At 47.1% G+C, this 13,593-nt stretch overlaps 1 protein-coding gene across 6 annotated transcripts in view; it reads right to left on the reverse strand.

Annotated features, from left to right (window-relative positions):
• PATJ (PATJ crumbs cell polarity complex component) overlaps window positions 1-13,593 on the reverse strand; it is a 1,201,300-nt gene that overhangs the window by 912,745 nt on the left and 274,962 nt on the right. The window lies entirely within an intron of this gene.

Here is a 13,593-nt window from a genome sequence, read left to right on the forward strand (position 1 = left end):
GGGGGATGGGGGATGGGAGAAAGTATTAGTGCAGTTTTGAGGTAAGTACTCAACTTACAGTTCCAGTCTCCGGGGGTTAGGATGTCCACTGGTCAAGGTTCAAGATGACCCCAAATACAAACCACCAGCAACACGGGGCCGGTCAGGTGCAGAGGTCAAAGCTGGTGCCGGCTTTAGAATGGGATTGTATGGAAACTGAGGGCACTTAGAGACAGATCTGCTGGCAGGTAAGTACCTGCACGTTCAGAGGGCAGACCTCTAGGTGAGAAACAGGGGTGGGGAGGTAGGGTGATGGGGCAGTGGGGGTGGCCACAGGATAGCACCAAACATACACCCTTCTGAGGCACAGGGGCCACCGGGAGCAGGGTGTAAACACAGCATTGGGCTCCCAATGTTTTTCAATAGGGGGATCCCGTGGGTCACAAAGATGCTGCAAGCTGGTTCCAGGTCAGTCGGCTCTGGAAAACCAAAGGCTGGACAAGGAGGAGGGCCGCCTGCTGAACGTTGCTGGACTGTCGGTAGGATTCCCCAAGGTCAGGGGGCTGCAGGTGCAGGGGTACCTTTCTTCCAGCTCTCTGGCGGTCGGGGGTGCTCCAGATTTAGGCTCCTAGCGTCGTCATGTTGGCCAGGAGGGGTCAACCCAGGGTGGACTCAAGGTAGGAATTGCCTGGGGTCCTGCTCTGGACTGGTGGGCCACTTGAACACAGGCTGTGGGCATCAGGTGCAGAGTGGACAGGACTCCCAGATCCGGGGCGGTTCTGGAGTCATTGGAGTTTCTTGCGGACAGGGCAGCTGTCCTTGGGAGTTCTTGGTCCTCTGGTGGGAAGGCAGTCCTCTGGGGGTTTGTGGAGGTTGCTGGTCCTGCAGGATGTGTTGCCTTTTTGTAGAAGGGCATCTGAAGCTGCAGTCAGGCCGGTAGGGCTGGGCCCAAGTCAGTTGGTGTCTATAGTCTTCTCTACTAGGGTAGGCATAGCAGTCATTCTTCTTGCTTCTTTCCTTCTTGAGGTTGCCAGGAATCTGGTGAGCTAGGTTCGGGGGTGCCCTTAAATCCTAGATTTAGGGGTGTTACAAGGGTCAGAAGACAGTAGCCAACGGCCTTTTGTGGCCTTTTGGGGAGGAGGGCACATTGCTAACCCATTTGAACCTGTCCTCCAAACCAAGATAGAGGATTCTGCAGGGGGATGGGGAGGGGGTCACTTCAGCTCTGGACACCTTAGGGGAGGTCCTATAGCTGGAGTGGTCACTCCTCACTGTCTTTCATAATTTTCCCACCTGACTTGAGGCCAAAAGTGGAGCCTCGTCCGGGGGTGGGCATCTCCACTAGCTGGGGTGCCCTGGGGGCACTGTAACAGGAGGCCTGACCTTTTAGGCTCACCACCAAGTGTTGAAGTTCCTGCAGGAAAGAGGTGTGAAGCACCTTTGTTTTTACTCCAGAAAGCATAAAGGCTCTCACCCCATGGGGTCGGAAACTTGTCTTTTAGTGGCAGGGTGGCCGTGACTGGTCAGCCTTACACTAAGGGGTTGGTTAAAATACAGGGGGCATCTCTCAGATGCTCTCTGGGTGCACTGTATAATAAATCCAACACTGGCATTAGTGTGGGTTTTTTGCACTGAGAAGTTGGATACCAAACTTCGCAGCCTTCAGTGAAGCCATCATGAAGCTGTGGAGTTCGTAATGACAAACTCCCAGCCTATTTACTTAATATGGCAACACTGCACTTACAATGTCTAAGAATGGACTTAGACACTGTAGGGAAATATTGCCCATGCAGCTATGCCCTCACCTGTGGTACAGTGCACCCTGCCTTAGGGCTGTAAGGCTGCTAGAGGGGTGACTTACCTATGCCACAGGGAGCGGCAGGTGGACATGGCAACCTGAGAGGGATGCCATGTTGACCTTACAATCTGCAATGGCAGTGTGCATGTGCTTGGTGAGGGGTCCCTTAGGGTGGCGCACACCTGCTGCAGCCCTTAGGGACCCTCCCTAGTCACAGAGCCCTTGGTATCACTGGTACATTTTACAAGGGACTTAGCTGTCTGCCAGGGGTATGCCAATTGTGGGAACAATGGTACAGTTAAGGGGACCAACACAGGTGCTGGGACCTGGTTAGCCGGATCCCAGCACACTCTCAGTAAAGTCAGCATCAATATCAGGCAAAAAGTGGGGGAGTAACCATGCCAAAAGGGGCACTTTTCTACACCCTCCATACTCTCACCATACCCATAGGTATAAAGGTCAGGATCCTAACTGGGGAGTGCTGTTTCCATCAAAGTTGTAATCGGTGTAGAGCAACGTCGTTCCCCCTCTGGATCGGAGATGGAAATAAGTATGGGATTGATGCTGATTAGGGCCCGACTGACGTCGGAAGCATTGACTTCTGCACCGGGGCTGGGGAAGGTAGCAATGGCACAACCAACATTGGGTTGGATCCAGAAACGGATCCTGGGGTACCCTCCAGAGCAGAGGCCGAAGCTGCCGGCGTGTAACCCAAGGGAACCACCGCCAATCCTACTGGGCCCGAGGGCATCACAGGAGTGTCAGTCTGTCCAAATATGAGGCACCTAGCCTCATGAAACTCCTTGAGTTGACCGGGGGTAGCTCTGACTCCCAGAAACTCAGGGAGGTGTGGAACTGATCCAGAAGCAGGCTCCGAGGATAAAGGCCTAGAAGGACAACGATCATACCGCATCGCATCGGACAATGGGGTGAAGTCAAAGAAGGCTTGTTCTTCGTTGACTTCTTCTTGTGACCCAAATGTCCCGAGGACTTAGTGTGGGACGAGGATGAGAGGTGATGGTTCCGCTCAACATTCCTCTTGAGCAGGAGCAACGTGGAGCCCACTGCTGGGCCACAATGAGCTTTAGGGACTGCTCCCTCAAAGCCTTCCGGTTCATGGCCCGGCAGACGGAGCACAACTTCGGGTCATGGTCGCGCTCTAGCCACCACAAGCACACAAGGTGAAGAACCGTCACCGACATCATGCGGTGACAGGAACCACATGGCTTGAATCAGGTCTTACGGGAAGACATCTCGACGAATCAAAAAGCCAAAGTTAAACAAAAGGCTCAAAAGGTCTGTCAAAAAGCAATAGAGGGTAGCTCTTCTTCTCATCTACGCTTAGGCTGGCACGGAGACAAAAGAACTGATGTCAGCGCACCAGGGAGGCGTCTATATACGACTGCGTCATCACAGCGACCACAACGTCAACGACAGATCTGGAGTTGACCGACACCACCTGATGGCGCTCAAGGGTACTACTCGAAGAAAAATCTCCGAGTGCAATCCGACACCCGGGGGAAATTCTAAGGTAAGGAATATGCAACTAGAAGTCTCTATCAAATGCTTAGAAACTGAAAAACCCTGAAATTTGCCAGAACTAACTATAACTTCTGCCCCATCATGCATGCACTGCTTATAACCTCAGATACTGCATCAATCATAAGATTTTATGGAAATCATTGATGGCATCACTGGTGACCTCTCTAATGACATTGTCCTCAGTGATGTAATTAACATCATCCAGTCACTGTGACAGGGTCCTATATGGTGTATGGACTTGAAGTAATTCAACACGCTACACCTGTGCCCAATCATCAAACAAGTGGTAATGGACATAAACCTTGCACACATGCTGGACACATAGCATATCGGTCATATTAGGTAGATGTTATCCTCTTTTCATTGGTATTGACCCACCTAACAAACAAAAAGTCTCCTTAAAGCTTAAAGGGAGTCACCAGTTTATAAACCTTGAATGCTGTCTAAAAAACATAGGTTGTATTCTATTTACCTTAACGGGATCACCTTTGTAAAGATTTCACATGATCCACGATTTTAATTCAAGAGGTTGACAGGTATGGCGTTGCCCTTGAAAATGGCACCTTCTACCAAACCCTATGGACAACCCATGCATTCCTGAGATGAGCACTTTGGCATACATCCTTACAGCCATGCTTACAACTCCAGTGAATTAATCTACATCTAAGTGGGTCACCCCTACATTATGACGGAGCACTGACGGTCACTGGAAGAATGTTCCAAATTTTGGAAGTAGCTAGAGCAGTTCTGCTTCCTGCTGTCTTACTTTCTTAAACTTTGGCATGGCAATCAATTCCTTATTGACGGGACGCGCTAAAGACTTGAGAGGGACTACATATCCCAAGCTGCTTTGAGGCCCCAGGAGGCGGCCATTTTCACCTGCACCCACTTGACACCAACAAGCGCTATAAAAAGCGTGGGGGCACCTCGCTGCGCGGGACGCGCTAAAGACTTGAGAGGGACTACATATCCCAAGCTGCTTTGAGGCCCCAGGAGGCGGCCATTTTCACCTGCACCCACTTGACACCAACGAGTGCTATAAAGCGGATGGGGGCACCTCGCTTCGCGGGACGCGCTAAAGACTTGAGAGGGACTACATTTCCCAGGCTGCTTTGAGGCCCCAGGAGGCGGCCATTTTCACCTGCACCCACTTGACACCAACAAGCACTATAAAGCACGTGGGGGGAACCTCGCTGCGTGGGACGCGCTAAAGACTTGAGAGGGACTACATATCCCAAGCTGCTTTGAGGCCCCAGGAGGCGGCCATTTTCACCTGCACCCACTTGACACCAACGAGCGCTATAAAGCGCTATAAAGCGCGTGGGTGCACCTCCGCTACCCGTCGGAGCCCGGAAGAGGCCGGGCTGGGCCACCCCCCTAACATTGACCATTCAAGTAGGCATCATTGATCTTAGCTCTACACGCTACTGCCAATACTGTGCCATCCCGTAGGTTGCATCGTTATATTGATACTCTATAGAACATTTTATCACCAATAACAGTCCCAGATGGGTAAAAGGAAAGCAATAGAGGCTGGGGCAGGCGCAGTGCTAAAAGTTAAGCGGAAAAGGCACAAGCTTGCAGCTAGTAACTGCGTTATGGACAGAATTGACTCTTTTGGGTGAATGCGAGGGAATTTTAACTACTCCTCAGGGAAATAACTCTAACGGTACTGGGGGGGAGCACTCACCAACCAAAAGGAGGGCTGGCCCAAAGAAAATTGCTGAGATTTTTGTGAAATGTGGCCAACAGGACACAGCCACTACAGGGGAGGGAGAGGGCAGAAATGTTATCACCCACACTGCTCCATCTCTAGTGAACGAGCCACCACTGGGCTCTAACGATTTCATCCAGTGCAGCAACCGCTTTAACCCGTTAATTAATGCCCTAGAATCACATGATGACCTCGACCCAGGTACCAGGGTGGATGGGCTAGAAGTCGCAAACACACATTCAACTCACATAAACCCACAGCACATTCAATGCATACAAGAATTAAAAAAGGAAGTACTAGAACTTAAGCTCATGGTTAACTCCTTAATTGCAATAGTAAAACAGTTAACTCTTTCAGATGACATGGCCACCATGAACTTTACCCAAAGCCCAACCCTAGCAGGCACCGCGACGAATCTGCCCATTTTTTCAGCAACCAGCTGTGATGGCCTCCTCTCAGCCGGTGTTAAGATCAAGAAATTCCACCAGCCTCCTTTACATAACAGCTTAGGCGCAGGAAATGCACTAGAGGACCATCACAAAATCCCCAAACTCATGAGCAATACTGCCCCAAAATACTCTGTACAGCCTAACAATGATTGGTCTCAATCAGGAAATGTAGTTCTAATGGTCAACGTTCCCAATTTAAACACATCGACACAAAAGGAAGAGGCAGACTATCAGAAACAAGGCAATTCACTGGATTCACCATGTAAGAGGCTGTCGCTCTGTAATACGTGAGGACATAATTAATGTAGCAAGATGGCCTGACCCGGGAACACATTTTGACATTTTAAAACTGACACTCAAGGACGGGACCATGGTGGACAATTTGATGGCCCTAGATGCAAGAACAAGCCCACAAGCACACTTGTGCTTCCAGTTCAAATACCCTAGGCCACCCGCGCACTACAGGGATTGCCGGAGCTACTGCCTAGCAATTAATTTATCTACCCTTGGTGAGAACGATTGACTTAAAGCTTCATCTAAAATCTATACTGAAAAACCACACAACCAACATATATCAATCACCTCCAGGCCTGCTGCAATCCCTAACACTGCCAGTGCAAGTACTTATTCTCCCTCTCATGACATATTCCCCCAGACCTCTGACGGCTTACTGTGCAAATATGACAATACTGCATTTCTCACCTTGCAGGAATATTGCCCACCAAATCAAGAACCGATAGCTAAGCCTGCAAGCACTTCCCTCACCAGGGCCAGGCCAGCTCCATTAGAGGAACATCACCACTCACCCCAGGTCTCACTGACCAACATTGGTATTGATCCACTTCTTTCCACTCAACCTCACCTGCCAAACCAACCTCTGGCAGCTAATTAGGTAAATACCAGGCAATTACACAGGATAGCTCCTCCACTCACTGGAGTACGACTTGTTTCATGGAACGTGGCAGGTTTGAAATCTATTCTCCCTCTTCCATCCTTTACCTCTTTTATTGAAGAACATGACATATGCCTTCTTCAAGAGACATGGTCAACTGATCCACTTTTTCGAACAGGCTATCAAACTTCCACATCCCTGCCGTGCCCAGTACTAGAGGCAGGCCTTCTGGGGGCTTGACCATCTGGATCAGAACATCACTTAACTGTCGTATATTATAGCTACTCACCGATTCTCCTGACCTGTTAGGTCTTCGCCTATCATTCGGGCCTGACACTGTTGTGAACATCTTCAATATCTACACTCGAGGGGTTGGGGGGTCAAGTCTCCAAAACTCTTTGTGTCCTGGCAGCCCTCTTGCAAAACTGTCCCCGCCATCATAAAACCATTGTGGCAGGTGACCTTAATGTCACATTCGAACCTCTAGACTGGGATGATCTCAGGTCCACAGACGAGGAGGATCGAGCTTGGCCTATCCCCGCCCTGTCCATTCCACCCATCAAGAGATGGACGCAGGTCGCTGTCCAAGTAAAGTCACTGACCATGGATATTTGGGCTCAGGGCATTAAATGGCAGAACCAAATCAGACGCCAAAGGCCGTCACACATTCAATAAAACCAACCACACCAACAGAATCGACTACTGTCTATTCAACATAAGATTATGGCCACTTGTCATCGACATGACGATCATTGAAAGAACTGAAAGTGATCATAATCCTCTCTCTGTCCTAACGTTAGCTTTGGGCAACCACTCGCCCACGATTAACTCCTCAGTAGCAGCACCAGAGGGTATTAGCTTGGTTAACGACATACAACACCTAAAGTGGGACAAGGTTGCAGCTCGGCCCGCACTCATCAACGCAGCTAATAACACCCTAAAGACTACATTAATGGACCTAACGGTGGGTCCCGCAATCCCCTATAAGGAAATAAGTTTAATTCACACCTCATGCTTCAGGGATATCGCAGCCCACTTCTCAGTATCCACAGCCCATGATGGCAAGAGACCCAAAGGTAGGCACCGCTGGTTCAATAAAATGTACCGGTCCTTAAATAAGCACTTAATCCAAGCTATTAAATCCAAGGATGCCAACGCCATCCGCCTAGCTAGGAAGACCTACAAGTCAGCCATACGCAAAGCCAAGCGTGACCAAGATGATAAGTGGTGGACAGCACTTAGCGACGCTGAGCGCAAGAGGAATTGCAGTCTGTTCGGGTCCCTGGCAGCGCGAGGCCCAGACAGCAGTGGATTGAACATTACAACCAACATCGCCCCGAAAGACTGGGTAGATCATTTTAGTAGGCTGTACTCCCATGACCATGATAGCCCCACTCCTGTTCACATGGGCCCCTGCCTAAACACTTCTTTAGCACACACCACTGAAGTGCCCCCGCTGTTCTCTCAAAGTGACATAATATATTCCCTAGGCACCATAAAGCGCGGCAGGGCCCCTGGCTCGGATGGTGTTCCAGCAGACCTGTTCTCAACCGACATTGCATCCTGGTCAAGATACCTCACCATCATAGCGAACGCAATAGCATCTGGGGTGCCTATCCCTGAGTCCTGGAAAGGGGCTATTGTTGTCCTGATCTTTAAAAAGGGCGACAGATCACTCCCCTGCAACTACAGACCAATTAGTCTAATTGACTGTGTGCAAAAAGTCTTCTGCCACTGCCTCTTGGGAAAGATCGAAGACTGGATGACTGAACAGGATATCCTTAGTCCCCTCCAAGGCAGTTTCCGGAAATAAATATCTACCACTGACCAAGCCCTCAGGTTCCTATTTTTATACTGGAAAACAGTGCTCATTGGTAAAGGGAGCCTATATGTAGCTTTTGTGGATCTAAAGTTGGCTTTTGACCTAGTACCTCGCAACAAACTATGGAACACTCTCTCCCGAATGGGAATTCCGGAGCATATCCTAGCACTATTGATACGGCTCCATGAGGACAACTACGCACGAGTCAGGTGGGACAACAAGGGGCAACTAACTGATAGAATCCATGTATCAAGGGGTGCGCGTCAAGGGTGTGTCCTTGCCCCGACCCTCTTCTCTCTGTATATCAATGAAATCGTCCCCTCCCTGCTTAGAGTGGAGGCTGACGCACCATCACTTGGCACACAAAAAATCCCGGTCATGCTCTTTGCAGATGGTACTCTCCCGATATCCAAGACCCCTAGTGGACTAAGGAAACCCTTCACGTGCTTTGAGAAATTCTGCTCAATGCGGGGACTTGAAATCATTGCCTCTAAAACAAAACTAATGACCCTCAATCCCCATAGATCTTTTAGAGGGAAGTTTACACTAGAGGGCACCACACTTTAGAAGGTGGACATTTTCAGCTACCTGGCTATAGCATTGACTGACAACATGTCTTGGAAATCACACATAAGAAAGCAAGCTTTAAAACTAAAGCAAACAACAGAGGTACTATTAAAAAACTTTCACCTCTCACACACAAAACCAATTCGCCCAGCAATACAGATATACGAAGCCCAGGCTGTGACCTCAGCACTTTACGGGCTGAACTATGGGGTTATGCCAAAATCCAAGACATAACCATCGCTGAAAACAACTTACTAAGAAACCTTGTGTCCCTTCTGCCAAGCACTCCACGGTTCCCCCTTTTTAAGGATCTTGGCATAAAACGCATCGGTCATAAAGCCCGCCTACGCCCTCTTCTGTACTGGCGGCGTCTCTGGACTACCCCAGAGCTTGAAACCTTTACTGTAGCCCTGCAGGTTATTTTAAAAGCTGATCATCTTCACAGCATCCCCTGGCTACGATACATCAAGGGGTCACTTTACTCACTCGGGCTCAGTGAACTCTGGAATTCACCAACCACCTCCGTCTTTCCCTCGAAAAGCAAACTAAAGAAACTATATTGGCAAATGGCAGATCACGAAGATCTAGGGGCCGCACTTAACACTACATTATCTTGTGACTTCGTTAACTTAAAAGAGACATGCAAGTATGAGGCTTTTTGGGAAATAATCACGGTCCCAAGGGAAAGGAAACTGTATTTTCAGCTCTGCATTGGAATGCTATCACTAAGTCTTTTCACCAGCCGCTGGTCAAACAAAGAATCAACCGCTTGTCCAGCCTGCAAAGCCACCATTGAAAACCTCCCTCACGCCCTTTTTGCCTGCCCCGCGTACACCGGCTCACGTAGGAAATGGCTGGCCCCGGCATGCAGACTGCTGGGAGTCCGCAGCTCTGAAATAGCCCTGCGAATCCTCAGATCAGACACTAGGCCAACACTAGTGATCGCTGTTGCCAAGTTCCTCGGAGCTAGCTGGATTGCTAGAGGGAAATTTTTATCTGCTTAATGGTTCCAACAAGACTGTTCCATCACACTGTGTGAGTGTATTTTATCTTTATTCAATTTTTATCATTATATGTATTGTTACATTTATTACTTTGTGTGTTTATTTGTATTTATTGCTGCTATGCGCTTTTATGGCTCTTGTAGCCGAAATAAAGTTCCTTTGACTTGACTTGAATTCCTTATGTTTGGACTGAGGTTCTCTGGCCAGGACGTACAATAAAGATTTCTTTCATGTAAGTGTTGTACGTCCAAAGGAAGCCAATGTAGCTTGCAGTTGTGTACTGATATATAGGTGCCTCTTTTTAAAGAGAGAATTAATCTCACTGTGGCATTCTGCAATAGTTGGAGAAGCCATATAAGGAAATTGGGAGCACCTAAAAGCGTTGTGTTACAGTAGTCCTTTCAGGAGGACTGAGGAATAAGCGATAGAATCTTTCTTAATACACGAATCAAATGAAACCCTGTGGCACATACTTCGTTCACGCGTGTCTCCATCTTAAGGTCCCAGGCATAGGGTCATGGCTGTGTTCTCAGCTTTTCTGGCCACCACTAGGTTGTCCATTCATTGCCTGTGCCAAACGCAATCACCTCATTCTTCCCTCCATTTAAGGTGAGGGCACTGGAATTCATCCAATATGCCACCTTACTGAGGCAGTTTCAGGGATTGGCGGACTCCTCATCCGGATCTTCATGAATACTGCTTATTAGCTTGGTATCATCAGTGTAGGTGAAGAAGGAGATCCCGAAAGAATCAATCAGTCTAGCTGAGGAAGCAATGTATAGATTACATAAACAGTGACCATGCACTTTAGTATTCCAGTTGGTATTACTTTAGGAGCGGAGCAGTACTCAGAGTCTCACTACTTGTGACCGATTCTGAAGAAAGGAAGTAAACCAGTTCAGAAATGCACCTGCCTAGCTCACTTCCTTTAGGCGGCTAAGAAGGATGGAGTGTGAGGTGGCATCAAATGCCAGTGGCAGGTCTAATAAGATCAGGGTGCGCACTCCACCTTGATCTCTACTCTGTCTAATCTTGCCAAGCACTTCAATTAGAATAGTTTCCGTATTGTGACCCCCCGCAGAAGCCGAATTGCTTTCCATGTAAAATGTCCCTGGATTCTAAAAATGCCATCAGTTGTCTGTGTACCAACGTTTGATAGGTTAGTAAACATTGGGAGAAGAGAAACCGGACAATAATTAGCTAACACTTTAGGGTCTAATGTTTTTTTTTTTTTGAGAGGTGTGATCATAGTAGATTTCCAGATTGCTGGACACATCCTGATGATACTTTTATCTACTAAGCTGTGTAATTCCTCAGTAACAGGATGTCTGTAACCTTCTAAAGGTGATGCATAGGCGTGACATCAGTGGGAGCAGAAGTACTCATGGTAGAAAAGACATTCTTTATTTCTTATGAGATCTCCTGAACGTAGACCAAAGTGGCTCCGGTTCCCTTATTCCGTAGCCACTCACTTGGTTGGTAACAAAACTATCAAATCTGCTACCTTTGTCAAAAGAAAAAAAAACTCCAATATATCCTTTCATAATTCTTGCGATGTTTTTGCACTGTTATTATTCGTCGCAAGATGTTCCAGGCTCTCATAAAGTTTAAAGGCCACTCTATTTGGACTGAGGGCACTTAGAATTGATTGTATTTTGTAGCAAATTAGCCTTAGTGCTTGATTGCTCTACACTTGAAATTATTTTTATTGAGGACTGTATCAGCAGGCTGATAATGTTTTCACAATTTCCTTTATGCAGTTTTGCAATCCTGTTTCATGGTTGTTAAACTAGAGTTGAACCACGGTTCTGAAGGAGTTAGGCCAAGGGATCAACTTTACTTTAAGATCCACCTGGTTGTTAAGAGCTTGTGAATTTGTGGTAGGGATTCTTAGATGCAGAGCAGGAGTTGAGTTGTCCAGCAAAATGTCCTTACCTTCAGCGTTTAATTTGCTCCACACACTATAGGGTTTTGTCTGTTTCAGAGTGTTCTCAGTGCATTTAGGTTTCGTTCAAAACTCAAATGTTATTGAGAACTGGTCCGTCTAAGTCAAGGGGGTGACTTCATTAAGAAGAATTCAAGGTTGGGAACTAGATATTAATTCAAGTGTACATTCTGCTTGATATGTTGGACCTGTAGATAGATAGATAGATAGATAGATAGAACATGTAGGTTCATGGCCTCATAGGGCTGCACAAACATTTTAACATATTTGTCATCTCAATTGTCAACATGAAAATTAAAATAAACTAACAACATCAATTTATTAGTGTTCAGAGTACAAGAGTAGATTGCCCCCCAAAAAAGAACGGAATAAAAACAGATGAGGGGTCAGAGGTGGGGGTGAATGAATCCACTAGAATGGTTTTAAATGCTAGTTGGTCAACAATGGTAAAGCTGACTCAAATATTCTCCCGCTGATACTACTAGGGTATCAAAATATATAAGTTTGAGATGTGTTTTAAAAACATAGGCTATAACCCTCCCTGTCTTCCCTATTCAGTTTTTATAATTAATTTTATAGCCAAGTGGGGCTGCCATCGCTATTTCTGGCACCGAGCCACCTTTCAGCTAAGTCTCTGCAATAAATTGGCAGTCTACTTTGGGTTCAGAAATTAGTTCAGGAATTTCAGTACAGTGTTTCATGACGGATCGTACATTTATTATTACATTATATCATTATATGCCAATGATCTATCATTGCATTTATCTGACTCAGGTTGGTCTATTCCCAAAATTCTGGAAATTGTAAAGATCTTTGGAAGATATTCTGGGGTGTGTATTAACTGGCTCAAATCAGTGGCCTTCCCCCTTATGGGCGGGAGTCTCCTGGGGAGTGGGCAAACACAGTATAATGGGTTAAAGAGGGTTTCTGCTTTCTGAGAGTAAATATCACAAAATATCCTAATTGTTTCATGTGTAACAACAAGAGAAAATTATTAGATGATTATGAAATAGACATGAAACAATGCAGCAACTCCCACTGTCTCTTAAGGGGCGGACAGCCCGGTCCAGAATGATTGCACTGCCCAAATATTTGAACGTGCTGCAGAACATACATGGTGAGATCACAGACAGCTTCTTCAAGAAAGTCGACTGTATCACAAGTCTCCTGCTCTATGATGGAGGTTTTCATAGAATGTAATTACGTACACTAACAAGGAGTCCTTATGAGGGAGGCATTGGTTTACCAGATCTTAGGTTGTACTACACGGCTTCCCAACTGCACAATCAACAAATGGGCTTATGCTGACCAACAGTAACCATTCCTTGAAGGTGGATAGATGGGCCATGTTGAGCAGGGGGTACTTTAGGGACTTATATAGGAGGGAACGATTTGATGATATGCCGCCCTGGACGGTAGCGGTCATCAGAACTTGGAAGAAGGCAGTAAAGCACTGAGATGGTGGGACAGGCTCACGCTCGAGTCCCTATGGGACTCTGCCATCCTGGGAGACTAACAAACCTGCAGGGTTCCTGTAAATGGAATATGCTAGGCATACACAAGATCAGAGACAGAGGGGCTCACAGGGCCTGTGTTCTCCATTTTAACATCGTTTTGAACAAATGAACTTCTTTTGAGTTTATATCGCGCTCCTTGATTTCACAAGCATAGGGCCGGATTTAAATATTGCTGGATGCTTTACTCCGTCACCATGGTGATGGATATCCCGTCCACCGAAATCTAAATCCCATTATGTCCATTGGGATTTAGATTTCAGCAGATGGGATATGCGTCACCGTTGTGACGGAGTAACTCATTCAGCAACATCTATATCAAGCCCATAGTCTTCTGGTTTTGGGGACTACCTACAGCTCATTGTGA

This window comes from Pleurodeles waltl, chromosome 4_2, assembly GCF_031143425.1.
Source record: "Pleurodeles waltl isolate 20211129_DDA chromosome 4_2, aPleWal1.hap1.20221129, whole genome shotgun sequence".
NCBI classification, from domain to species: domain Eukaryota; kingdom Metazoa; phylum Chordata; class Amphibia; order Caudata; family Salamandridae; genus Pleurodeles; species Pleurodeles waltl.